The sequence below is a fragment of the Mesoplodon mirus genome (assembly GCF_964341445.2).
Source record: "Mesoplodon mirus genome assembly, chromosome: 5".
Taxonomy (NCBI): Eukaryota; Metazoa; Chordata; class Mammalia; order Artiodactyla; family Ziphiidae; genus Mesoplodon; species Mesoplodon mirus.
In genome coordinates this window covers 153399607-153412564 of record NC_138980.1, presented here as the reverse complement: position 1 = coordinate 153412564, position 12958 = coordinate 153399607, and the positions used below count along the sequence as shown (strand labels likewise).

At 52.5% G+C, this 12958-nt stretch overlaps 1 protein-coding gene across 1 annotated transcript in view; it reads right to left on the bottom strand.

The window, feature by feature from the left end:
* The window catches only part of GDNF (glial cell derived neurotrophic factor), a 28743-nt gene extending 23447 nt beyond the window's left edge, over nt 1-5296 (bottom strand). Inside the window, exon 1 of the mRNA XM_082622884.1 lies at nt 4808-5296. The gene's annotated coding sequence lies outside the window, so the exon portion shown is untranslated. The remainder of the gene's footprint in view (nt 1-4807) is intronic.
* Between the last annotated feature and the right edge of the window lie 7662 nt (nt 5297-12958).

The following is a 12958-nucleotide window of genomic DNA, read 5'->3' as shown; positions in this document are numbered from 1 at the left end:
CTGCTCGTCCCCGCTCCTGGGTGCGCCTCCCTGGCGGCCATCCCACAAGTGCCCTTCTCTTCCGCCACCGGATCCCAGGGGTCGGATTTTCGAGCAGTGCCGCTGCCCCCGCCGGTACCAACACGACGACACCGGACGCGTGGCCAACACGACGACACCAGCACTGGCGCGCAACCTCCCCCGCCCCCCGCTTCCTGGGGGGCGACCGGGCAACCCTCACCCTGTGCTTCCCGCCCCGTCCAGCAGCTCCCACAGGCCCCGGGGAAGAGCCCTGGACCCAAGCAAGAGACCAGCCTTTTATTTTAGGAATAAAATCAAGTGCAGGACCGCCGGGGGTCCTGACCCTGCTCTCAGCTAGGCGGGGGCAGGCTCAGCGGCACCATTAACCTCGCCCTCCTCCCTTTTTTTTTTTTTTTTTTTTTTGCGGTACGCGGGCCTCTCACTGTTGTGGCCTCTCCCGTTGCGGAGCACAGTCTCCGGAGGCGCGGCTCAGCGGCCATGGCTCACAGGCCCAGCCGCTCCGCGGCATGTGGGTTCTTCACGGACCGGGGCACGAACCCGTCTCCCCTGCAGCGGCAGGCGGACTCTCAACCACTGCGCCACCAGGGAAGCCCTCCTCCTCCCATTTAACTTAGTGTTTTGTCGTCGGAACAAGAAGTTAGTAGGGACTTGGAGACTTTGGGGCTGTCCGGGGAATATCTGCGTTAAGTTACTTCACTTCCCAAAGCTTCAACTCGGTTTAAAATACTACTTCCATTTCTTAAGGTTATGAATATTAACACAGGAAAAGGCCTAGCCAAGCAGAAAGTAAGCGCTCACTAAGTGTTTTAGCGTTACTGTTAGGTAGGGATAGCCTTTGTCTTGAAAATGTTCGTGGTGTCCCCGAACGCCCTCTTTATTTTTGCAGTGTTGGGAGATTCTGGCCTTAAATCCCTTCCCCTCGCAGAGGAGTTGCGAGCTCCCCACGCCCGGTCACAGTCACTCCTGGACAACTGCACCGGGTCCGGGACGCTACAGAGGAGCACGGGCACCAGCAGGTCTAGACCAGGAAAGGGCGCGCGGTGGGGCTCAGGTCCTCTGAGTCAGTGGCCTCCGTTTGGTCTGTCACTCCGCACACCCCTAGAAAGGAGGGTCACGCAGCAGGGGGCTGGTGAGAAAAAGGCCCCTCAACTCGGGGCCAAGCCCCACACAATTAGGAGGTGGCGGGAGACCCGGGCGCCTTGGGGTGCGGTGTTACCCAGTGCCTTCCCAATACCACTGTTCAGTTTCCAAGGGCTACGAGACTCATGCAGTTGATTATCCTCTTTCCTCCAAATAAAAGGGATTCTTAGGAAAATCTCCTTGACCTTTTTCCGTGGGAGAGAGTAAGAGTTTCCAGGTAAAAACAAAAACTTTGGCCCCTTTCCTCTCCATTAGCAGCCAGGAGCGCCCGCCTCCCTTCCAGCAACCGCCCCCCATCTCCACCCAGAACTCCCGCCCGGCTTCCAGTGCAGGCCACCCGGGGAAGCGTTTTATTCGACCGCCACCTCCCACCGCTGCGGAGACGAATGCATTTTCCATCCTTTGAGCGTCTGTTTGTTCGCTATGCAGCTGTTGGGCTCGGGGAGTCAGTAGGGACTAGGAACTCCGAAAATCTGCAGCTCCGGGCGCCCCATGCCCCGCTGGCTGATTTACAAACCCGGGGAAAAGGAAAGGCTCTAGGTTGGGGCGCGGGGGCCCAGGCAACACCTGACCCAGGCCGTGCAAAACGAGCCCAGCGAGGCGCTCGAGCAGAGAGGACTGGGGAACGCGAGGCCTCCCGCCCCCTCGCCAAGGGCCCGCTCGCGGGTGCGTGCGAACTGGCTGGCGGCCCTGAGGGGCCGGGAGGCGCGGGATTAATGCGCTATCCCAAATCGCGGTGGCCGCCAGCAGGAAGCGACAGAGGCACCAGATTTCCCTTCCGCATTAAGAGGGTTTTTCCTTTTTTTCCTGCTTGGCCGACGGAGGGCTTTTTAAAATGGACGTGGAGATCCTCAATTAGAAGTGTGGCGAAGCTGGCAAAAGAGTTCAGCGGAAAACTCCCCGCCTCGCCAAAGGAGGCTCCCGACTCCGGTTCCCGCCCTCGGCCGGGTGCGGCGCAGGCCACAGAAAGAGCTCTCCCACGTCCCCCGGACGGGGAGGGCGCGTTCTTCCCTCTGCTCACCGCCGGGGCAGGCTGCAGCCGGAGCGGCTCTTTAGTTCCCGGTATTTGCCTGGCGCAGCAAGAGGAGGGAATCCTCCTCTTGAAGGAATGCGGCTCGCATTCACAGCGGTCCACGCAGAGGTTTTTCCCACGCACCCCCCACACCCCGCGGGTTCCCTGATGGTCTCTTTATCGCTTTCTTAAAGCACATCTGTCCGACGTGTTTCTGCCGCAACCGTCCGCCTTTGCGACGAGCGCGAATTGTGGAACGCGCTGCCACGTGCGGTCACCAAGCTCTCCTCCCGAAGTCGGCTCCGCCAGGTGCCCCCGCACCCGTCCTCGTACCCTACAGGCTGGTTCCCCTCTGCGCCCAGGACTTACGCGCCCGGCAGGGCAAAAGGGGAGCGTCGCGGGCGCCGGCACCTGGTGGTCCCCAAGTCCAGGGAGGAAAGGACGTCCCAAGAGCCATAAGTGCCGGCAGAAGCCGCCGCTCGCCGTGGGGCGCTTCTGGGTTCCCAGCACCAGAGGGCACCAGAAACCGCCGGAGTCCTGGAGCGCCCACGCGGCTGGGGCTGCGTTGTCATTTTAAGCATAGAACCGATGAACGAGCACTCCCCTTACAATCGTCCCCAAATGCAAATTACCCTTCCCCCCGGAACTTCTGGATGTCCTCACGAGCACCCCTGCTTTTCAGGCTCCTAGCCTTCTTCATCCCCACTCCGTAATTTTTCTCTACCCACCTCACTTAAGCTGGTTTCTCGGCAACCTGCTTTTTGAACTCCCCCCCTCCCCCGCGTCACGGTGACAGCTTCAGCGCGTGTGAGCGCTGCCGCCGCCAGTGCCCCCGCGCCTTCTTGTGTCTGGCAGGCTGGGAGGTTTGTTTGGGCTTTGCCTTCGAGATCCAGGTCTCAGGAGGAGAAAAGGGAGGCGGGGGTGGGTGGGTGGGGGGCGGCGTGCTGTAACTCGGGGGCTTTCTTTTGGGATAGGGACAGAAGTTGCTGAAAAGATGAACTGCTTTTCTTAACTGTGTCTTGTGTCCTGGACGGACGGAGGACTTATTCTGTCGGGCCCAAGACCAGAGTAGGAAAAAGAAGGAGCGCCGCCTTCTGCACACAGTCTGGGAAGGGGTCTGTCTGTTAAAGGGCCCGAGGCCGGGGGCCAGGCCCGAGGCCAGGGGCACCCGAACCCCTTGAGAGAGTGGGCTGGGGACGCAGCGGGCTCCCCGAACACCTGACACTTGTTGAAAAGGCGACACTGTCCCTGAGCCCTGCCGAAGCGAAGACGTGGCGAAACTGTGAGGGCGAGACCTGGTCGCGGCTGGGCGGAAGCCCAGCAGCTCCCTCTTCCAGGGCTTTGCGGGAAGAGGTGCGTGAGTCAGGTTGGCAGCAGCATCTCTTCCTTGGGATACTTGAGTGTATGTTCAAGATGGCCTAGGTGGGTGGGATGGGGGCGGGGAGGGAGGTCCAAGAGGGAGGGGATGTATGTACACACATAGCTGATTCACTTCACTGTACAGCAGAAACTAACACAGCACTGTAAACCACTTATACTCCCCCCCAAATATACTGTGGAAGAGTGGAGTGCGCTCTAACACATCCGCGGCAGGGCTCGGAAGAGTTGTGTTTGTCCCCACCAATGAGCAAAAGTGTTGCGAGCGCGGGGCTGGGAAGCTCCCCCGGGGCGCGCACGTCGGCTCTGCGGGTGCGTGTGCCAGCCCCCAAACTAGGGAGGCGTCAGGAGGCTGGGGGTTCCGGCGGGAGTCATTCCCCGCCCCGAAGAGGGTTCGTTTTCACCCGGTGGGTCTGGAAACCAAACGACAGCGAAATCAGCCCTGAGGCTGTGCCAGGGTGGTGGCGGGGGTGTTACTGGGGGAGGTGACACAGAGTACAGACGAAAGTCATTCAACCCATCACCGAGATGGCTTAGGGGAGACCTTGAGAAGGTTCAAGAGTCTGCTCGAGGCGGAGGCCCTGGTCCTGGACTGTTCAGGAAGCCCGTCTCTTAAGCTTGACGGGGATGGTGAGGTGGGATTTCGGGCATTAGGAAAGTGCTAGCAACCGGGTTCCGACCAGGGTTAGGAATGTAGATTTGCAAAACCGCGCCGGAGGAGGTGAGCTCTCTATTTTTAGGTTCTCAGCACCTTTGCAGCAGTCCCTCCCGGGGCCTACACTTTCCCTTGGAACAGACCAAACTCAGTTACAGTCCCGTTAATGATATCTATGCAGCTGCGCGTCCACAGAGAACCCAGCTCTGGTCGTGGTAGGTTCAAAGGCGATTGCAGTTCCGCACCTTCCCGGGACTTGACGGAAGAGCACCTCGCCGAGTCGGGGAGGGAAACTACCCCTGTCGGATATGCCCGGGTCCAGAGGCAGCAGGGGCACCAGAGACTTTTGCCCACGAGGAAAGGCAACCTGCCCCTCCGCAAACCCAGCCTCTCCCCGGTTCCACTTCTCTCTCTCTCTTCTGCCCTCCCGGCGTTTCGGTTCCCTCTAGTGTCCCCTCTTTCTAGTCTCACCGCCTGCTCTGGGGTCCAGCCGCGCCCCCTCTGTCTCCAGCGCCGCACAGCCCGACGCACCCGCTGGCGACTCAGGCGCCACCCGCCCGCTCCCCCCAGGCCCGCTCCCCCAGGCCCGCTCCTCCGCTTACCTCGGATCCGGTCTCCGCAGACCTCCAGTTGGACATTAACTCCAGGAGCCCCAAGTCCCAGCCAGGAGACCCATCCGGGCCGAGGGCAGGAGCGCGGAGCCCCGCCCGATAGGTCAGGGGCACGAGTTCGCAATCCTGGGGTTGCTCGGGGCAGCAAGGGCGCGCAGGAGGCGGCGGCCAAGGCTCCCGCCGCCGCCGCCGCCGCCGCCGCGAGAAGGGCGAGGGATGCAGACAGCTCCCCCGCCGGCTCCCCGCACCCCGAGAAGCCGAGGTCCGAGCAGCCGCCGCTGCCTTGGGTGGGGGGTGACAGGGCTGCGCGCGCCGCGCTTTTAGCCCGAGCTGCGCGGGCGCGGGGCGCGGCGGCCGGTTCAGCGGCGGCGGCCGCGCTCTGCGCCTTCTCGGGGCGCAGCGCCTGGGAGCACGAGACGCGCCGGGCTGATGCTGCCGCCGGAGCTGAGGTCTGGCCTGGAAATCCGAACGAGACACCACGTTAACCGGCGCCGAGAGTCCCGTGAAGACATGAGGGCGCCAGGAGCGCAGGCTGGTCCTTGAGAGCCCGGTCCGGGGGGCCGGGTGGGGGAGGGGAGGCGCGGGGCCCCGTGAGGGGAGGGTCTAGAGTCAGCGGTGGCGGGGAGGGAACGGAGAACAGTGAGGAGGCGCCCGAGCTCCCGAGGCGGGGGCTCGGGGTGCGAGTGGGTGACGCGAGGCGCCCCTCCCCGGGGTGCAGGGAGAGAGCGCTCAGCGCGTGGAGACGCTGCCGGGCTCGCGCCTCCTCCTCGCCGGGTAGATCCGAAGGAATGTGCGGAGCTCTGCGCAGACGAACCGAAGGGAGCAATCCGAACTTGACCGCGGCGCCCGCGCCCGGCTTCGCCCTCGCGCCTCGCTCTCTGAGCCGGGGCTCTGTCGGGTAGAGGGCTACCCTGGGCTTTCCTCGCGCCTGTCGAAGCCTCTCCTTCCTCCTCGGGTGTCTAGCCCTCTGGCTTTTCTGCAGGGCAGAAGGCAGTGGCGAGGAGAACAGCTGCTGGCCGGAGTTCTCCTAGCACTACGAAGGAGAGATGTGCAGCGGCCCAGAGAGGGAAGCCGAGTGTCTGCCAGGGCACGCTGAGAGTGGGGAAGAATTTATAGGGCTCTCACTCCGTGACGTGCCCTCCAGTGGCTTTTCTGATTCGCTTTCTGACCCAAACACACATTAGTTTAGTCCCCATGCTAGGGCCAACACGGTCTCCAAATATCTGCTGGCTGAAGTCAGAGGCTTTGCATATCATGTATTACATGGCAGGCAATGAAGAAGGCTTCTGAGGCTGGCCCGCTCCTCAGTCCTAGGCTCCATTTTCATGCTGTTGTAATATAATACCAGACGTGGGGTAGGCACATACATTCAGAATCCCAATTCCAGAGGCGTAAGATCACTTTATCAGGAACAGGTCGGGGGAGGTTGGACTAAAACTTGCTTTCATCCAGATTTTCGAAAATGCAGATGGGAAACCTAAGCAAGCACTCCCTTGGGTGCTGCGTTTCCAGTGACCAGGGGCCCAGCGCCTATTCCTGATCTTTGTGAGACCTTTTAGGAATTCCTTTTGTTGGTTTGCTTACCACCAGAAGCGCCAGAACCTTCTTTCGTAGAGGACGTGAGGAGGGCAAGTCCTTACACACCCTGCACATGACTCTTCCCTTAAATCCGTTTCATTAACCCAGGGCATGAAATTAGCTCTACCTTTAAAATAATGTACTGAGTAAAGTTCGTCTTTGCTAAGCAGAAACCTGCTTTCCGGAAGCCACTGGACCTGGGTTCAGTGGGACCTCTTTTATTTTATTAGTTGGGGCCAGGGAGAGCGTAAACAGGCTCAGTTTACATCCAAGTACCTCTTATTTTATGACTCATCCGGTTGTTGGGGAGTATGTGTTCCTTGAGTAGATGATACAGACGATAGGGGGAATGTGTGTGGCAATGTGGGGGGAAGATCCTATATTATTAAACTTCTTAAAAGTCAAAGATCAGCTACTTTGGAGGTTTGTCAGTGAAGCTAGTGTGAGAGGGAAACTGTTCTTACTAAGGTTACTGTGATTTAAGATTAAGCGGAGTGAAAATCAAGTCATCCAAACATACCTTAGCTGAAATGAGGATGCCTACTGTAGTTCTGCAGAATGTGACATTTCCTTCTTTGGTAGATTACAGTAGAAATGTAGATGGACTTGGAACTGGCATGACCTTAATATTTTTATCCTAGTTGAACATTGTTTTTGGAATTCGAAGGCGACCGTAGTCAGTGTTCTTACCGTGAATGATTTCTTCATTTTCAGAAGGCTTTTCGCCGAGGATGGTCATGACTTCCAAGCACCTGCAATGATTTAGTGCTCATTATGTGCCAGGCAAAGTGCTAGACCCTGGGAGTTGTGCTTGACTGGGCTTTTGGGGGGTTGCAAAGCACAAATACCACTGAGTTTACCCTATGTAACGGGAGTTCCCTGTGGAAGGAAGGCTGACCGGAATCTCCACCACTCAGCCACGTGTCTCCGAAAAGCCTTCCGGAAAGGCCACCCGGCCAGGCCTCACGAAAACTGGATTGAAGTTCAGGAACTGGAAGGTCATTCAGGATCCGGCTCTGTGACTGGGTTATCTTGCTGCCCCCTGAGCCGTAGGCATCTGCCGTCCCGTCTAACAGGCTTAGCCGCCAAGGTGATTCAGCTCCTCTCTCTCTGTTTTTCTCTGGGTGTCTCTTGGCTTCTGCTCCTGCTACCAACTGCTCAGCTCTCTGTTGATCTCACATTTAAACTCCTTTAGTGAAAGGATCTAATTGGCCCTGCTGGGCACGAATTAGGTGCCTGAGATGGGCTGAGCTTTTGGGTCAGGACATACGGGTTACTGGATACCCTGCAGCTCAGCAGCCCTTGGTCAGTTGCCTATTCCCGGGCTAATCACCCATGTTCACGTTGTTGGGTTACGTGGTTCAGAGACTGGCCACCTTCGCTTAAGAGCCTTCCTAGAGTTCCTTCTTGCCTTCCCTCCACAGGAGTTGGGCCCCCAGAAGTAGCTGTGTTAATGGCAGACACTTGGAGTTTAACAAACCTCTGTCTACTACAAGACTGAAGGCTGAATAAGATGCAACTCCTGGCTCTCCGGACGCTTACCATCTCTAAGGAGAGGGAGATATGGACACAAGTAATCATAGTGTTAAGTGGTAAATGCTGTGATAGAGGTATATATGAGGTGCTCAGGTCTGATCTTTACATGGCCAGTGAAACCCTGGAGAATTGCAAACACATACCCATGCCTAGGCCCTATTCCTGGGCAGTTAAATGAGAATTTCTTGGGTAGTGGAGCCCAGGAATTGGTATTTTGTTTTAAGTTGTTCCAAGTGAAGCCAGGGTTGACGGATTAATTAGCTTTTTTTTTTTCAGTGATTATAATCATTATTATTATGATTCTTTTTGAAAGCAAAACTAAGAGGCTCACCTATTTTGATAGGTTCTAGGACTAAGACTCTTCCAGAATATTAAATCCTTGTGAAATACTACTAATTATCTTAAATAGTAATATAAAGGAAAGTACAAAATTAATTTAAAGAAAATACTCCTAGTTTTGAAAGAATATTTATTTGCATGATTACAACATTCAGATGACTGCAGAAGAGGTGAAAAAACCTAAAAATTTTCAAGATCCCTGACCGCAAAGCCCAACATTTAAAAGTACTATAATTGATGTTGACAAAAATCTCCTCAGACCTTCACAGACAATGAAAAACAAAGCTGCTTCCAAAGCGAGTGCCAGGAAGCAAGCGTTTGGTGTCTTGGGGACAAGAAGATGGCCTGATGTCACTATCTCAAAGCCCCCAAATGCTGGAAGTAGGGACCCCCCCCCCGCAATAGCTCCATCTTCTCGTTTCTCGAGGAAACAAAGATATGTTTGATTTGAAGCCGTTCCTCAACAAAGTCCAGAAGAGAACCACTTTCGCTCTGAATAGATGGATTGTCCCCTGATAAAGTAACAACAACACACTGCTAAGAATTCTCACAGGGTCCCTAGGTCTTGGCCTCTCGTCTGGAAAACCCTGCCAGAGAATCAGAAGGAGAGAAGCAAGTATTGTTTAAGCATCTCATCTCCTCTTCGAGAAAAAAGTTTCAGAACCTTACTAATGTCCCATTTCACTGTCATCCTCTTCATCAGAACTCATTGTGGGTCTTTAACTGAAAGACGTCGGAATGATGGGTGCTGTCTGTGCCCCAGGATCCTACAGTCAGGGGGAAGAGAAACACAAACATAAAATGATAAAAAAAAAAAAATACAGGGTATCCTGAGGCTATGGGCCTCGAGTATGACCATATTTGGAACTCAAACTGGGCCTTGATTGGGGTAGGTAAGCAGAGAGGCAGAGGAACTGAGGGGGGCCATTCCAGGCTAGGTGGAGGAGTCTCTGGGGACTCAGTGCTGAGTGCTGCAGGTCAGCCTTTGGCCATTCACAGAGCATCCTCTCGGAGCTCCCCGTGGAGCTTTGCAGCTGCTTTGCCTAGAAGGGCCAGGACCCGGGTCCCTGGACTCCCTCATAACATTGGGTCATGACGGCTGAAACCGAATCCATCACTTGAGCAGGGCAATTTCCTTTTCAAAGTCACCACTTTATTGGGCAGGGATTTGTTTCATGCTTGCTCACTCTTTCACAGTCATTTTCACCAATGGTACGATTACTCATAAGGGAAAGATAAACGTGCTATCCTTCAGACCACTTAAAAAAAGAGAAAAGAAAAAAAAAAGAACAAGCGAAAAAGGGACTATTGGCCTCTTTGTAAAGAGTACATTGTAAAGTAGCTAAATTCTTTGGAGTAAATTGTTTCTTATAAGAAATCAATTCTGACATTGACATGATAGATTTATCAGCGATTTCCAGCAGTTTCTTTTATAGGGATCAGATTGTCTAATTATCTGTAACTTTGTTTTTGGTTCTTAGGATTACTTTATGGGACTCTTCGGGGTAATAAAACTTTAATCAGGTAAGAGGGTTACAGCAGACTTTGTTACTCTGCACAGGTCTAGTGGCTTAGATCTAGGGTTGGCAAACTTTTTCTGTAAAGGGCAAGTGTTTTCTGTAGGTATAGTAAATATTTTAGGCTTTGCAGGCTACACAGTTTCTCTTGCAGCCACTCAGCTCTACCCTGTATTGCAGAAGCAGCCATAGATAATATATAAATGAACGGGCACAGCTGTGTTCCCATACAGCTTTATTTATGGACACTGAGATTTGAATTTTATGTAATTTTCATGTCATGAAATACTATTCTTTTGGGGTTTTTTTCTGCAGCCATTTAAAATGTGAAAACTACCCTTAGCTCTGGGACCATATGAAAGCAGATGGTGGGCAGGATTTGGCCCGAGGGCCATAGTTTGCTGACTCCAGTTAGGTTGAAGTTGTAACTCTGAGGAGATGTATCACCTCTAGAATTATGGAATTCCAGAGCTGGAAAGCCCCTGAGGTTTCTAGTCTAATCTCCTCATTTTACCAGGAGAGAAAACTGAGTCAGGGAGGGTTAAGTGACTTATCCAAGGTCACTCTTTGAGTGAGTGACACACCCTTACTATCGAGAAAACATGGGATCAAATGACTTCACTAGTGTGTGTGTGTGTGTGTGTGTGTGTGTGCGCGCGTGCGTGCTCCAGTGGCAGTAATGGGGAGTACATGGGGGATGTGTTGTATCATTTTTCTTTCAAATTGGGATTTAGTATTTTTTGTTGAGGCAAGAAATGAGTCCAAATACAAGGAAATCAACTGGACTCTTTATTGGTGGCAGAGGTTGATATCTGGCTGAATGGGAAGCTATGCTCCAAAAGGTGGCAATTGACTTTCTTTCGACTTCGAAAAGAAGTCAGTTGCTGCCTTTTAGAGCGTAGCAGAGTTCCCAGGCAGAGCACAGTGCTGAATAGATTTTCCCCCCTCCCTAAAAGGCCTTTATATTTCTGTGATTGGCTCTTAGCAGATACACAGGGTCTCATCACAAAGGCACAGAGATGTGTTGAGAAAGAGAGGTTTGAGTGGGGAATCAAGACACCTGCATCCTAATCCTTTTATAGACCACCTAGTACTTGTTGCAGAGCTTCTGGAGGCTTCCTAAAGATGTGAAATCACAGGCAATAGCTAGAGATACTGCCAAAGTGGATGGTTGACGCTGGGGCAAGGACTCAGTGTTTGGACCTTCAAGCCAAAACATTCCAAGGGACCACTTTGCCATGTATTAATTGCATAACACAGACTTCAATCTAGAGTCTTCTCCTTTTGCCTAAAATAGACCAACTATTTGACCATTTCCAACTTTGGCAACAAAACAAGAAGACAGCCTTCTCTTCTCTGCCATCATATCCCCGCCCCCATTGCCTTCTTCACTTTTCCTCAGTGTGGGATAAAAAATTAATCAACTAACGAAACCTCATCCATATTTATGGATTTAGTAGAAGCAAATAGTAAGTCAGTGTGAATTTTGTGGTTTCTTAGGTGTTTTAAGCCACTAGGCAAAGCAAATATCCTTCGTTGAATTAGCAGCAGGGCCAAGACTGGGAGGCAGCTAATTTTGCATCCTAGGCACCCCACTTGCCTCACCTCCTCCCAATTAGCAGAAGTTTCAAGTTGAGAGCCCCAAATCCCGGGGCCTTGTTACGAGGAAGTCAAGCCAAGGATCGGGCAAATCGAGTTGGAGCTCCGTCCCTGACAGGCTGTGGGAGCTTAGGAAACTTCTAGCATCGCCAGGCTCACCTATTTTTCTCTTCTTGCTTGTTGTCTCCGTCACCAGGATACTGTGTGAATAGATGAGATGATAAACCAGATTTTCTGAGTTCATTAATGACTCCCTGGAAATAATTTATATTACACGTATACTTTCCGGCCACTGGGGTGCTGTTTGGTAAATGACTGCCCTCCTGCAGTGCTCTAAGTGGAACCCTAGTGACCCGAAAGAGTTAACACCTTCCTCGAAGCAATTCGCTTACTCCTGGGGCATAATTTACACTCTGATCTGGCTGACCATATGTGAAGTGCTTGGCATTCTTTGAGAGAAAGTCAGCTTGAGAAATGTAAAGAATTAATATTACAAAAAGCACATTTGCAAACCATTCTTTGAGGGATCCATCATGTAACTTTTTGCAGAACAGCCCCATAAGTTAGGTCATTGGTATCCTTTTCAGAGTCATCCTCTATCCAGTGCAGGATCAGTGCATAATATACCCAACATGAATTTAGGGAAGCATGTATTTGTAGAATGACTTCACTATTCAAAAAATAATGGATGAAAGGTTGGAAAGTGCATTTTAGACATCCGAGTAAAAAACAAAAGGTAAAAGTAAGGTAAATGTAATAAAGCATCTGCTTTACAGTGTTGAGTAGTAGCAACATTACCTAAATGAAATGGATCACTTTTTTATACAAACACAGGAGCACTGACATATTAGGATGTGGCATCCATTTCAAAATGGTCATCTGAGGAGACTATCTGTATATTCTGATAAGAAGCTATTGCTCAAAACACTTTTATGACATATGAATGTGTTTGTTCATTCATCCAACATAAATCCTTTAGGCGTCTCTCTTCATAAGGCCTTGTGTTGGCGGTTGTCAAGGGAACTAAAAAGGCATGAGATAACATCACCGTATTCAGTGGTGGCAATTAACTGGATTTTGGAGATGGGTTTAATCTGGGGCAAAGACCAAACCATCTGAAATGAATTCTAGTGATAGAGGTGGACTAACACCAAGAGAAGGTAATTTAGAGACTGCTCTTCTGGTATGGCCTGGTGGTTAATTGCAGTGATGGGCTCTCTGTAGCCATGCTGTTTGTCATGTGACTTTGCAGATGCTCTTTTACTATAAACGTGGTGTCCATTTCCCCATCCCTTGAATCTGAACCGGCACTGTGACTTGTTTTGGCCAGTAAAATGCAGTGGTAGTGAGGGTGTGCCACCTCTGAGCGTAGGACCCAAGAGGCTAATATGTTTCCACTTACTCTCTCAAACCTCTGCCATTACTGTGAGAACATGCTTGGGCTAGCCTAATGGAGGATGGGAGACAGGTGATAGCTAAGGTCAGCTGAGAGCCAGCTGACTCCTACCCCTACTGCCCCCACCCATGTCAGTGAGCCTAGTAAAGATCAACAGAGCTGCCTTTCTGACCGCTC